General features: G+C 40.1%; 1 pseudogene across 1 annotated transcript; it reads right to left on the bottom strand.

Moving 5' to 3' along the window:
* Nucleotides 1-4,609: 4,609 nt before the first annotated feature.
* On the bottom strand, nt 4,610-10,468 carry LOC113016864 (flavin-containing monooxygenase 5-like; annotated as a pseudogene). The gene is made up of 9 exons (XR_013905077.1): nt 10,362-10,468; nt 8,442-8,619; nt 8,111-8,277; nt 7,787-7,929; nt 7,339-7,536; nt 6,974-7,121; nt 6,681-6,888; nt 6,516-6,588; nt 4,610-6,412 (listed from the first exon to the last, which is right to left on the bottom strand). The product of XR_013905077.1 is annotated as a flavin-containing monooxygenase 5-like (transcript).
* Between the last annotated feature and the right edge of the window lie 2,268 nt (nt 10,469-12,736).

Genomic DNA, 12,736 nt, shown 5'->3' with positions numbered 1-12,736 from the left:
GAGAAGGTATGCCCGAAAGTTGATTCTGCTCATCTGGAAATCAGTGGGAGACACCAAGAAACTGAAAAAGTATCTTGGAATGAAAGGTTTCTCCCACTGAGAATGCATGCATCCGGGTGAACAGACTCAACTTTCTTAGATTTTCTTACCCGAATGATCGAACATGCATCAAGACAGGAAGATCTGTGGAGAAAAGCTAAAGGATTTTTTAACTTACTATTTTTTTTAATGTATTTATTCTTTACTCAATACTCAAATAAATAAACAAATAAATAAATACCCCACAACTATCTGGAATGTTTAAAAAAATTCCAGTTTAGTATTCTCTGTCCATTTGTCAGACACTTACCTTCAGAAACTAGAGTCAAGTGCCATGGAAGTCAAGGTGTGGCGCTTTCATTACTTGCATGGCATCTTTTGGTTTAGAATAAATTCATTTGGACTTCTCTAAGTAAAGCCAGACGTTGCATTTTTAAGTTAGCATGTTATCATTTCAGTTCAGTTCATTTCAGTGTTATTTATACACCGTCAGTTCATGGCGAACTCACTCAAAAGACAAATTAGCAGTCTCTAGCGTCAAATACGTGAATTTTCCTTCACGTATTTTTCTCCATATCTTGTTATCTCTAAATCTGGCAACCCAAATGTTAAGAAATCACGCGTGGACGAAGCTTCTTCTGGGGTGTTTAGCGGCGGCTCGTGAACGGCGGATAACTTAGTATGTACAGTAAAAAAAAAATAAAAAATCAATCACTCAATCAATCACTCAATCACTCAATCAATCAATCAATCAATCAATCAATCAATCTATCTATCTATCTATCTATCTATCTATCTATCTATCTATCTATCTATCTATTAATAAAAACAAACAAAAGGTTTATTTTAAAACACAACGATTATATATTACTGAACTAAAATAAAAGACAAAAAAAATTCTTTTGTAAACTTTTATAGAATTTTATAGAATAATAAACACAGTGACAAACTACCTTTTGGGTTATAATTCTCATTTCACTCTTACAAACATCAAATTATTATTATTATTTATTTATTTATTTATTTATTTTAACTTTCTCACGTTTTTATCCTGCTTTAACGGACAATTGCATGACACAATGGTACTATGCCATCCTTAAAAAGCAATCTTAGTTAATCATAGTCACTGATTTGGCTGCAAGAGGGAGATTCATAATCACATGCTTCCATGTGGCTTCCAGTGTGATGCAGTGAGACACAAAGGACAATACGAAAAACATACTGTAGTTTCATGTGGCTTTTTGAAGCAAAACATCATGCAAATACCCAAAGCACCATTAGGTGGCATTACTGATTAATTTAGGCTACATTATCAGTCCATGATTCAGCCTTGATATGGAGTTATGTAATAAGAACTGCCCAGGGGGTAAAGGTAATAAATTTAGAAAAGTACTTGGTGTGTGCAATTCATGCATGGACTCGAGCAGAGGTCTCCAGTACCCGAGAGCTACTGTCCTGCAGCTTTTAGATGCATCCTTGCTCCGGAATGCCTGAATCAAATGATTGGCTTGTTACCAGGTCTTTGCCAAACTTGATGGCATGCTGAAGAGGTAATTCGACCATTTGATTCAGCTGTGTAGGAGTAATGATGCATCTAAAAGCTGCAGTACAGTAGCTCTTGAGGACTGGAGTTGGAAACCCCTGTGTTAGAGGATTTAGGTGAGTTACAAGAGGATGGTGCATATGTGAGCAGTTGGCTATTGAAGACGTTTTTTCTAAGTAAATGTACTTGCGTGAAGTTGCCATTGACATGGAATCCTCACCATATGTTAGTATCAACCCATCCAATCCACACATTGTGTGCAACAATGTGAAATGAAACAGGGAAAAAGTATTGAACATGTCAAAAAATCAACCAATGAGCTCTCTCAACACACACACACACACACACACACACACACACACACACACACACACACACACACACACACACACACACACACACACACACACACACACACAGTTCTGACTACCTTCCTTCTCTTTGTTACCATCCGACTATACACTTCTTGACTCCGAATGACATCCCGTAGATCCTGGTGGTGTGGATCAGTGAATCAATGTCTCGTTCATCCTTGGCATACAGCTTGATGTCATCTATCTAGATTAGGGGGCTGACAATTGCTCCATTCCCCAGTTGGTATCCGTAGCCTAAGGAGCCTAAGGAGACCCTTTCTTGGATGTCTGCCACTGTGATGCTTACTGGAGCTGTTCAGGGAGGTTGCTATGGTCTGCTCTTAGATCCACTATAGCCACTGAGCACTGTTGTTATGGGTTATGTCAAGTCTCAGGTATGGATAGCTTGCTGTATTTCTTAGGCTTTCCTTGCTGTACTACCCTTTCTTCATCACACTTTTCTGCAGCTCTGATAGTTGGCTTCCCTGTGTGCTATCTTGATCTTGGCCTCTAGTCTCTTTTTCCAGAAAGGCACAGCTGATCACTGTTTTCATGTTGTAGATCAGTCAAAGGAGCTTGCAAAGAAAAGCGTCTGGACTTCTTTAAGTTACTTGAAGACGTTTCACCTCTCATCCGAGAAGCTTCTTCAGTTCTAAGGTCAAATGGTGGAGAGTCCCAGATATAAACCTAGTGGGAGTGACCCCCCACAGAGGGACAAAAGGACCCCCTGATGATCCTCTAGTCGCCTGAGCCAAGGTGGGAAACTGGGCGTGGGTCCCAATCAGCCAGAGTTTCGGGTGTGTTCATTGTGAAACCTGGCCCCACCTTATCATGCGAATTCCTGAGGTCAGATGGCCCAGGATGTGAGTGGGCGTTAAGGCGACTGGGAAGGGATCTCAAAACTGGATTATAGATGGCAGAGAGTTGGTGTCGTAAACCCACCTTGGCTCAGGCGACTAGAGGATCATCAGGGGGTCCTTTTGTCCCTCTGTGGGGGGTCACTCCCACTAGGTTTATATCTGGGACTCTCCACCATTTGACCTTAGAACTGAAGAAGCTTCTCGGATGAGAGGTGAAACGTCTTCAAGCAACTTAAAGAAGTCCAGACGCTTTTCTTTGCAAGCTCCTTTGACTACGATGACCTGGATGACTGAGAACCTTCACAGACATGTTGTAGATCAGTTTGTTTCTGCCTGGTTTCCCCTGACGTTGCATTCACATCTTCTAGTAGACCTTCAGAGGGTACTTCACAAAATTGGTCATGGAGGGTCCAAGTTTTCAGCTTAGCCATGATACTATCTCTCAGGTAAAGCGCTCAACGCCTTCAATGTGCAAGTTGTACTTGGGGCTCGGTACTCAATCTTAGGTGGGGTGGGGATGATAATATCTCCCCCCGACCTGACATGCTGGTTTCCCCTTGTCGTAACAATTATGCTGTAGCTCATCAATCTCTAGTTGTGATAGCAGTTGCTTGTCCCTAATGTTGGAACACTGAGCTATTAGTTGTTTCACTTTTAGTCTAGATGTTGGGTACAGAAAATAACATAGGCCCCACATGTCTGTGAAGGTTCTCAGTCATCCAGGGCATCGGGAGCTTGGAAAGAAAAGCGTCTGGACTTCTTTAAGTTGCTTGAAGACCTTCAAGCAACTTAAAGAAGTCCAGACGCTTTTCTTTCCAAGCTCCTTAAAATAGGCCCCACATCCACTTCATGTAACAGCACCCTTTTCTCATCCCTTGTTCCCTTATGCCTTCTGGTTATAACAACAATCTAATAGCATTTAACAAGCTAACAGAACCCACCTTTAGGTCTGCTTTGCACAGGTTGATGAGGTGGACACTGCAAATGCTCTTATAGAATACAGGAATTGTGCAACACTGAGTGGCAACCTGGGTTCATTCAGGAATTTTGTTATCTCATTCATGGAGCTGATATAACAGAGAAGATCAAAGTCCAGTCAAAATGGACTGTGAAGTCAGTAAAATAAATGCCATAGGGTAACTATATACCTCAGAAATCTGCTGACTTTTTTAGATCAGATTTGCGGAGAAACAGATATTATGAGTACACAAAACTCCTTTGGGATAAATTATGCATTATGTAAATTATGCATCAGTTCCAGTGTGCAATATACTGAAAAACTGACTCATTTGCCATGTGCATGTATTAAATGTCACACACGCACATGCACGCACACGCACACGTGCGCGCGCGCGCGCACACACACACACACACACAAATAAAAAAGTGTCCAAACTTTTCATGACAACCCGATTAATAGAAAAGCCAAATGAATAGGAGGCATGAACCTTTAACACAGTGTCAACAGCACGAACTGAAAACACAAAAAAACAAACTTTTAAGGGGAATGTTGAGGCTGTTTCATTTCTTATTAGAAAAAGTTTTTTATTTACTTCCTTTGCTAGATCTGAGCATAAATTGAGCATATGCAATTCTACAATTTTAAGTCCTGACATTATAGGACACTTAGAAAAAATATTGTCTACAATGATCATATTAACCTTACACTTACTTCGAGCTGTTTTCTTCTCACAAGCTCTACAGAACCTCTCGGCCAAAATGGTGCCTGAGAGTTGAGAAGCATTTTATATTACTCAATACAAAAGTGAAACAATAATGTAAACCAGAGAAAGGAACACAGGGGTATACAGTACTGCTTTACATGAAAATGTTTTAATATTTTTTAACTGTTCAGACTCAATGAAATTCATAATAAATGTTAAAAAACTATAATTAGTCATTTAAATAGAATTTTTGAAACTCTAGCCAGAGGGCACAGAAAGGCATAATGACACTCCTGAACGAGGCATCCGTTCAATTGAATAATGCTAAGATGATACAGAAACAATCATATTATCATGGTTCTGGGTTATTTGATGAGTTTTCTTGTGTTTTCATATCTGTTATGCATTATTATGATTATTTTGATTTAACTGGTTAGTTCTGAGTTCATTCCTATTACATCTCTGAGTTCACTTATCATCAGTTTAGTTCCTTGTTTATTAGGTTCCCTTGAGTCTTTGTCCTCTGTGCCCCTCTCTCGGTGTCTCCGTTTATATGCGTGTGTGTGATGCTCATGTCTGGGTTTTCCCTATTTAGTCCCCATGTTCCCCTCTTTGCATTTATTTCATGCCTCCCCTGTCTGTAATGTTTGCCCATGTTTCCCCAGCCTGTCTCTCCCTGACCCTTGTGCCCCTTCTCGCTCTCGTTCCCTCTCTCTCGGGTCACCCCTCCTTCTCTCTCTCTCTGTTTTCATCTCCTCCTCTTGTTTACATGTTTCCCTTTGTGTCTCATGCTAGGTCTTCCCCATCTGTTATGTGTGTTCTCACCAGCCCGTCATATCCTCTGTATGTGTTCCATATTTATGTTTGCGTCTCGTCTCCCATTGTCAATTCCCTGTTCTCTTGTTAAGTCCAAGTGTTTTAGTCTGCCTTTTTACTGTTTTATTTTGACAGTCTCATGGTCCATGTTCAGTGTGTTTAGTTTTGCTTCCACTGTGGCGTCTTGTTCATTCACCTGTGTTCCCCATGTTTTCCCCTGATCACCTCCTGTCTGTATATATTGTCTGAGTTTTCCTCTGACCTTTGCTGTATTGTGTCTGTTTTCCCCCCACGGCTCTTCCATGCTTCCTCTCGTGTTTCCAAGGTTTCCCCAGGTTTTTCTAGTATTCCAGTTCTTGTCTTATTTTCTTAGTTTCTCCAGTTCAGACGATCCTGTGTTTAATTTTTGTTATTTATGTTTCTCCCTGTTTGGTATATCTGCCTTAATAAATAGCACACTTTCAGTTAAATTCCAGTTTCCATCTGTCTGTGGTCTGCTTTTGGGTCCTCACATAAACAATTCATGCAGTCTGCCTCTGCAGATTGTGACACATATTGTAGTTGGCCTTTGAAGTAATTAAATCATTGCACCACTCACTAATATATTTCAGTAATTAGTCCATTTCCAACGCTCATGTTATTTCTTGCAAAAGCATTACCAACTATTAAACTATTACAAGACTAATCAGATCTTTTATTTCTGTTCAGTTATACATTTTGCATTACTGTGTAGGCAGGTAGATTTTAACCCTGTCCAGCAAACTATCAGGATCCTGTAGGAAAGCTGGAAGGTTGTTCCTCTTAACGTAGACAGTGAAGGACAAAGCAGCAGCCGACAGAAGCAGAGGCCACTTATATGATCTCCTGGGTTTGGGCTCATCGCATTGCCTGGTCTGCAGGGGTTGAGTCACTCTCTCCCGCTGAGTGAGGATGGCCTCGCGGGCTCCAGCCCACTTTCCTGGCCCCCTGAGACGATACTGGTACGGCGTGCAGGGACCAAAGAGCACATTCATTCCCAGCCTGGGGTCAGTCAGCAGCATCATTGAGATGTTGGGTTGAACTCCCACTAGCTCTGCTATTTCATCCATGTAGCTGATGTAGTCCACCTGGATGGTGTGTCTCTGACTGGTGACATACCTGAAAATGACATTTAGGTTGAACATGTGCAGAACAAAAAGTGGCGTGTTACAGATCCTATATATTTAAGCAACCACAAAATCAAGTAAATATACTTTATTACCTTTGAGCCATGGCTGCCTGCTTCCACTGTATATCCTTCAGCATAACAACTACAGAAGGAAGCTTTATGCAGCCTGTTAAAGAACACAACAGTTTACTTTAGTAATAATGAAAACCTGTAAATGCCTAAGTTGAAAAAGAAAAGTATTTTAAATTAAACTCTGACCTTTAAAGACACGTGTGGCCCACCTGGCCTGCAACTTGGATATAGCCATAATAGATCCCAATGGCTGCACTAGACCAATGATAGCCAGCGTGGGGTGTTCAAGCTCAGGATGAAACACATATTTGTACAGAGATGCTTTGTTGTTAGACACAGAGACCACCTGTGAAGCCAGGAATGGAAAGGAAAACTGGTATCCTGTAGCAAACACCTGAAAGACAGCGGTCCATGTTAGTCAAAAGTCAATTTCACTGATCTCTATGAAGGTGAAGAAAAGTATGTAATTCCAGACCTACCACCAAGTCAACATCTTCCACTACACTGCCATCATCAAACTCCACACTGGAACCTTGAAATCTGCGGATGTTGGGTTTCACCTGAACTGTTCCAGAGAGGATGCGGTTGGGAAGCTCATCATTTAATGTTGGATATTGGCTAAACAGCCTGAAATGGAAAGTTAAACGTTGCCCTACTGATATGATGAAAAAAATGAATTTACTGGCTTTCCAGTCATGCAATCATGAAGCCAAGTTTTTGTCCAAAATATCTGATAGGAAGAAATGCAATAAAGTCATCAAAATAGTAATAAAGATTTGCCCAACACAAGATTCAAGGGAGTCTGCCTACTGCATTAGTGCAGTTGTAGATATTAACACAATACCTGTGCTTTGGCTTTAGATTGTACAGAGCATGATCAAATATTTTGTTTAGTCGTCTCTCTCCCAGACTACAGAAAAAAAACAAAGGGAACAGTTTTCCTTAGAAAGTCGAACACTCGGTTAAAATACAAGTCAATGGGAATCCTGTTATCCCCAAGTCTGTTCAGAATCCAGGCTCCCCTTCGAGTGCTCAGGTAAACCTAGGATGAAATTAATCATTGTCAGCCATTGCTCTGGTTCTTGGTATATTTTTTTAAAAATGTAATTCTCATCATATTGATAGCGTCTGAACTACTGATAGGTTAATAATTCATGTATAAGGTGTATGTTTTGGTGGTATGGATTCAGGTCCAAAAATGACAGAACTGAATTTAACTGAATGAATTTTGGGGTAAATTTTTATTATTTTAAAAAAATGTTAAATGAGGAATCAGTTCATCTCAGTCCAACCTGCTTGGTGACTCTACTCAGTTCCACTCCTATTTCTGCTCCAGAGTTTCCAATTCCAATCACCACGACCTTTTTATTCCTCCACTCCTCAGGAGTCTTGTAGTCTCTGCTGTGGAAATACTTCCCCTGGAAAGTTTCAATGCCTGAAGAAAATAAAACAACAAGACACAATCTCCCTTTCTGTTTCCACGACAGACATGGTTAAAGAATGTCAAACACTGTTATTAAATATTATTACTTCCTCTTTCTATTGCTACAGCCAAACTCTATAAGGCTACATAAAATCTACATGTAGTTTATTGCTAGCCCGCAGACATGTGTTACCTGGAAAGTCATGAAGAGGCATGTTGAGGTAGCAGTGGCGTCCAATACAGATCATTACAGCTTCAAAAACTGTGTTTCTCCTTCTTGCCATCCTTGTTCTCTGTTTCAACAACCCACTCGCCTGAATGAGAAAAATCTGATTTCTGCTTCACCTGCAAGACTTTGGTCTGGACAACAGAAAGACAGACGCAGGTTTTTGATAAGAGTGTGGGTATGCCCCATTTATATATATCAGTACTAAAAAAGTACTAAAAAAGCTTTTTTCTTTGAAAACTTGGTGATACGTTAAGTTTTGCCAACAGAATACAGAAAAATAGCAAAACATCCTTACGTTAAAGAGTATGTGCTTGGTGAGCTGGAAGTGGTCCAAAGTAGTCCACGATGAGGGAGTTGTGCATGTAGTTTGAGAAGTGCGCAGGGATGGGAAAATCACTGAAACACATCATCTCCTTGGAAGAGTTGATTATGACAGAAAAGTAAATACTGGCCCTGTCTGGCTCTGGATTCTCCTGCAGAGAAAGCCATGAATAGAGAAAAACAAATCTCATCTGTCAGAGCAAAGCAAAGTCCGATCTGTATGTTGTCTAACCCACCTTAAACCTCCACAGACCACCAATGTCATTGCTGCTTTGTTTTGGCCATAGCTATAGTCCACTCTGGCTTTGGATTTCACGTTCCCAGGTAATTTAATGTTGCAAGGCAACATGTCTTCACAAAATACTCTTGGGAGTCAACATTTAGTCAGGTGATAAGACCAACTCAAAATAACTCAAAAGGCAGCTTTATTGCTGAACACCAGATATATAAAACTAACTAAACTGGGAATACACATGGAACTAAGCAGGTAGGCAAGCAGGCAGAACACATGGCCACCTCCTCCAACTTCTCCAGGGAAACGCCAAGGTGTCCCCAGGCCAGCCAAGAGATATAATCTCTCCAGCGTGTCCTGGGTCTGCTTCCCAGTTGGACATGCCCGAAACACCTCACCCAGGAGGCGCCCAGGAGGCATCCTTGTCAGATGCTTAAACCACCTCAACAGGCTCCTTTTGATTTGGAGGAGCAGCGGCTCTACTCTGAGCCCCTTCCGGATGGATGCAAACAGTTCCAGTGCAAGCTGGAGGCTGTCACTTGACGAAGCCAAGCTCTTGCAATGGAGGCATAAGTATCCAATGGCCGGTACCAATGGGCCACACACCACATACTCCCAAAGCACCTCCAACAGGACATGCTCAAATGCCTTCTCCAAGTCCACAAAACACATGTAGAGTAGACTGGTTGGGCAAACTCCCAAGAATCATCATCAGAGGTTAAAGAGCTGATCCAGTGTTCCACGACCAGGTCAAAAAAACATATTGTTGCTTCTGTATCCGAGGTTCGACCAATGGATGGACTCTCCTTTCCAGCATCCCGGCACAGACTTTCCCAGGGAGGCTGAGGAGTTTGATCCCCCTATAGTTGGAACACAGCCTCCGGTACCCCTTCTTAAAGATGGAAACACCCACCTCAGTCTGCCAATGCAGGATTGATAATAATTAATTATTCTATTATTAATTATTACTATTAAATAGTTTTTATTTGATTTATAGTTCAACTTATTGTTCACATTTTTGTTCTTCATGTATATCCTTAGTATTTTGAATCTTAAGATCTTATTTCCCATTATTGTGCATATCTGAGTTTCTATACACAATAATGTGTTTTTTCCTTCTGTGTTTTCCTCATGTTGACTTTACATTTGTGTCTAAGTTTCCCTCTTTGGTCATTGTTACTTATTTCCTGGTTTAGTTTGCTAGTTGTTTTTTTCTGTGCCTTGTTTATAGTTTTACTTCCTCTCCTTTGATTGCATTGATTGTGTGGACTTGCCTATTGTTTCCCCATTAACCCTCATTGTGTGAGTATATATAATCCTGTTGTTTCTTTGCTCACTGTAAGTGTCTGTTAACCTACTTGCCTTGCCTTGCCTTTGATTTCTAAAGTTTATTTTATGTTTTTGACTGAAATATATATTTTTTTGACTTTTGCTTCTTGAATTTGAATCCTCAATACTCTGTGAAACACCTAGACTCAGAAACTTTCTATAAACATATATAAACTGCCACATGCCCCATATCTCACAACAAAACGAAGCAATCATAAACAGATGAGAACACCTAAATGTACAGTTCAGAACTAAAAATGAAGAAACAGCTAACCCTGATACAACAGCCCTTAATGCACTCAGCAGTTATGATAAAGAATCCAAATTTCTTACCTTGTTTGAAGAAATTAAGAGAGCTTTCATACTGCATTTAACTCAGCAGAGAGTAGGAATGAAAATGGTTGGTCTAAATATAAAAGGAGCCTATGAACCCTTGCTTCACAGGAGGGTCAGTTATTTGACTCCAGGACTGAAGGAAAAGCAAACAAATCCTCAGTATGTTATATTTTGCATGTCAGTGACACCAAAAAGCAAAAATTACCATTATACAAAACCTGGTGTTAAAAAGAAAAGCACAGTAAAATTTGAAAATATACCGAGTTTCATCTTAAAAGGATTTAAATGGTTTTCTAAAATGGTACTTTGCTTTTCAGTGATTCACTCAATACAAAACAATTCTGAAAAAGTTAGGTTTCTGAGTAGATTGTAAACAGAAAACAAAAAACAACAATCTGCAAATCCCCTAACCCACATTTTATTCACAGCAGAACACGACAAACATCAAATGCTTAAAAATGTTAGCGCATTTTGAATTTGATGGCACCACCACATCTCTGAAGTGCTGGGAGGTGGTAACAAAATACTGGAATAGTAAGTGTTACTGAAAAATATCTGGAGGAACAGTTTGCCAGTTATTCGGTTAACTGGCAGTAAGTCAGGAACGTAACTATAAAAAGTTTCTCAGAGGTAAAGATTGGCAGAGGGGCACAATTGTTCAGCAATTTTAGGATGACGTTCCCTGATGTAAAATTTTGTAGACGGGCATGTTTTTAGTGTTCTATAATGAATTACAGGTTTATATTTGAAACTCACTGCATTCATATTTTCATGTACATAGCTTCCAAACTTTTTTGTACATATTCTTGCATGACTTGGATAAGCACACCTTTCTGACATTTCTCAGATGATTGGTGATGACTGAAGTTCTCACTTGCGTACAGATTCACCCCCTCCCTCCCTGGATCACACTTTTCTCTCAGTTCCTATGTTGTCTCCTCCTTTGTTAGCTGTTTCTATTTAACACTTTTATCTCTGCTACCAAAAAAATCTAATTACAAACATGAATAGCAGAAAATGTCACATTGTCAGGCACTGTAGCCAGAAGTTTCACACTTTGAACTGATTGTTCATACTGGACAGTGCACTGGTTGTTACGCACACCAACATTGACGCCATCACAGCACCATCAAAATTTATAATGGTGCTTGAAGCATGTCAGAGTTGACCATATCCTGAACAATATGCGTCACTTCTCAGAAAAAAACCCTCTGCTGATACAGAGGTGCTGATATAGGAAGTAATGAATAAGGGAAGCAAAGTGACTGCACGCAGAGGCTGGAAAATTTTGGAAAATTTTTATCCGGAAAAATCTTGTCTTTTTCAGCTGCTGAAGCATCTGCATCTGCATAAGTTGGGACCTTCTGAGAACCTGGACTTGTAAATCACTGAAATGACCAAGCCACTCACACACTGGAGTCTCCAGCTTGATTGTTCCAGCTGTAAGTGCCAGAATATAAAAGTGAAGACGTGCACAATAAACACTGCACGTCAGCAACTGTAACACACACTTCATGTGTGTGCCACTGTTCAGAAGGACAAAGGTGAGCACAAAAAGGCCATCATTTTTGTCTTAGAACAACCACTTGGAAAAATCTAACATGACAGATTATATTACATTCTATACGAGCTACAAACACAGTACCTGTGCTTTGGGTTTAGATTGTGTTGAGTTATTAACAATCTACACTAGAAAGTTAACTGAAAGCTCAATTCAGCTTTAAAACTGAAGCCTCATCCATTATCATTGCAAACAATGATGGTAAATGGACTGATTCTTATATAGCGCTTTTCTAGCCTCCTGGAGTACTCAAAGCGCTCTAGACAACACGCCGCATTCACCCCACACACACCCATTCACACAAGCACTATTATCTACTTTGAGTGCTTTCTAACTATCGTTCATACGCATTCATACTCCGATGGAAGCATTGGAAAGCAAGTCGGGGTTAGTATCTTGCCCAAGGATATTTGGCATGCAAACTGGGGGAGCCAGGGATCAAACCTTCTCATCAGCAGCTGACCCGCTCTACCTCCTGAGCACCCCAATAATGTATGTATGGAGGAAGGGGTCCCATTTCACTGCAGGTAAGATGTACGTATAAGATAAGATAACCTTTATTAGTCCCACACGTGGGAAATTTGTTTAACAAATGTATAACATTGCAAGTGACAATTAAAAGCATAATCAATCAATCAATCAATCAATCAATCAATCAATCAATCACCATCAAAAAGAGGCGTGCTTGCACTGGTCTTTAGTATTAATACCAAGTCAAAGCAGAGAAAAGAGATCTTTATTTTTTCAGCAAACAATCTCAGATCTTTGTGGCTTAAAAGATTTATTTACTAATAAAAGACATGAAAATGGA

Source organism: Astatotilapia calliptera, chromosome 23, assembly GCF_964374335.1.
Source record: "Astatotilapia calliptera chromosome 23, fAstCal68.1, whole genome shotgun sequence".
NCBI classification, from domain to species: Eukaryota; Metazoa; Chordata; class Actinopteri; order Cichliformes; family Cichlidae; genus Astatotilapia; species Astatotilapia calliptera.
This window is presented reverse-complemented; position numbering and strand designations above follow the sequence as displayed.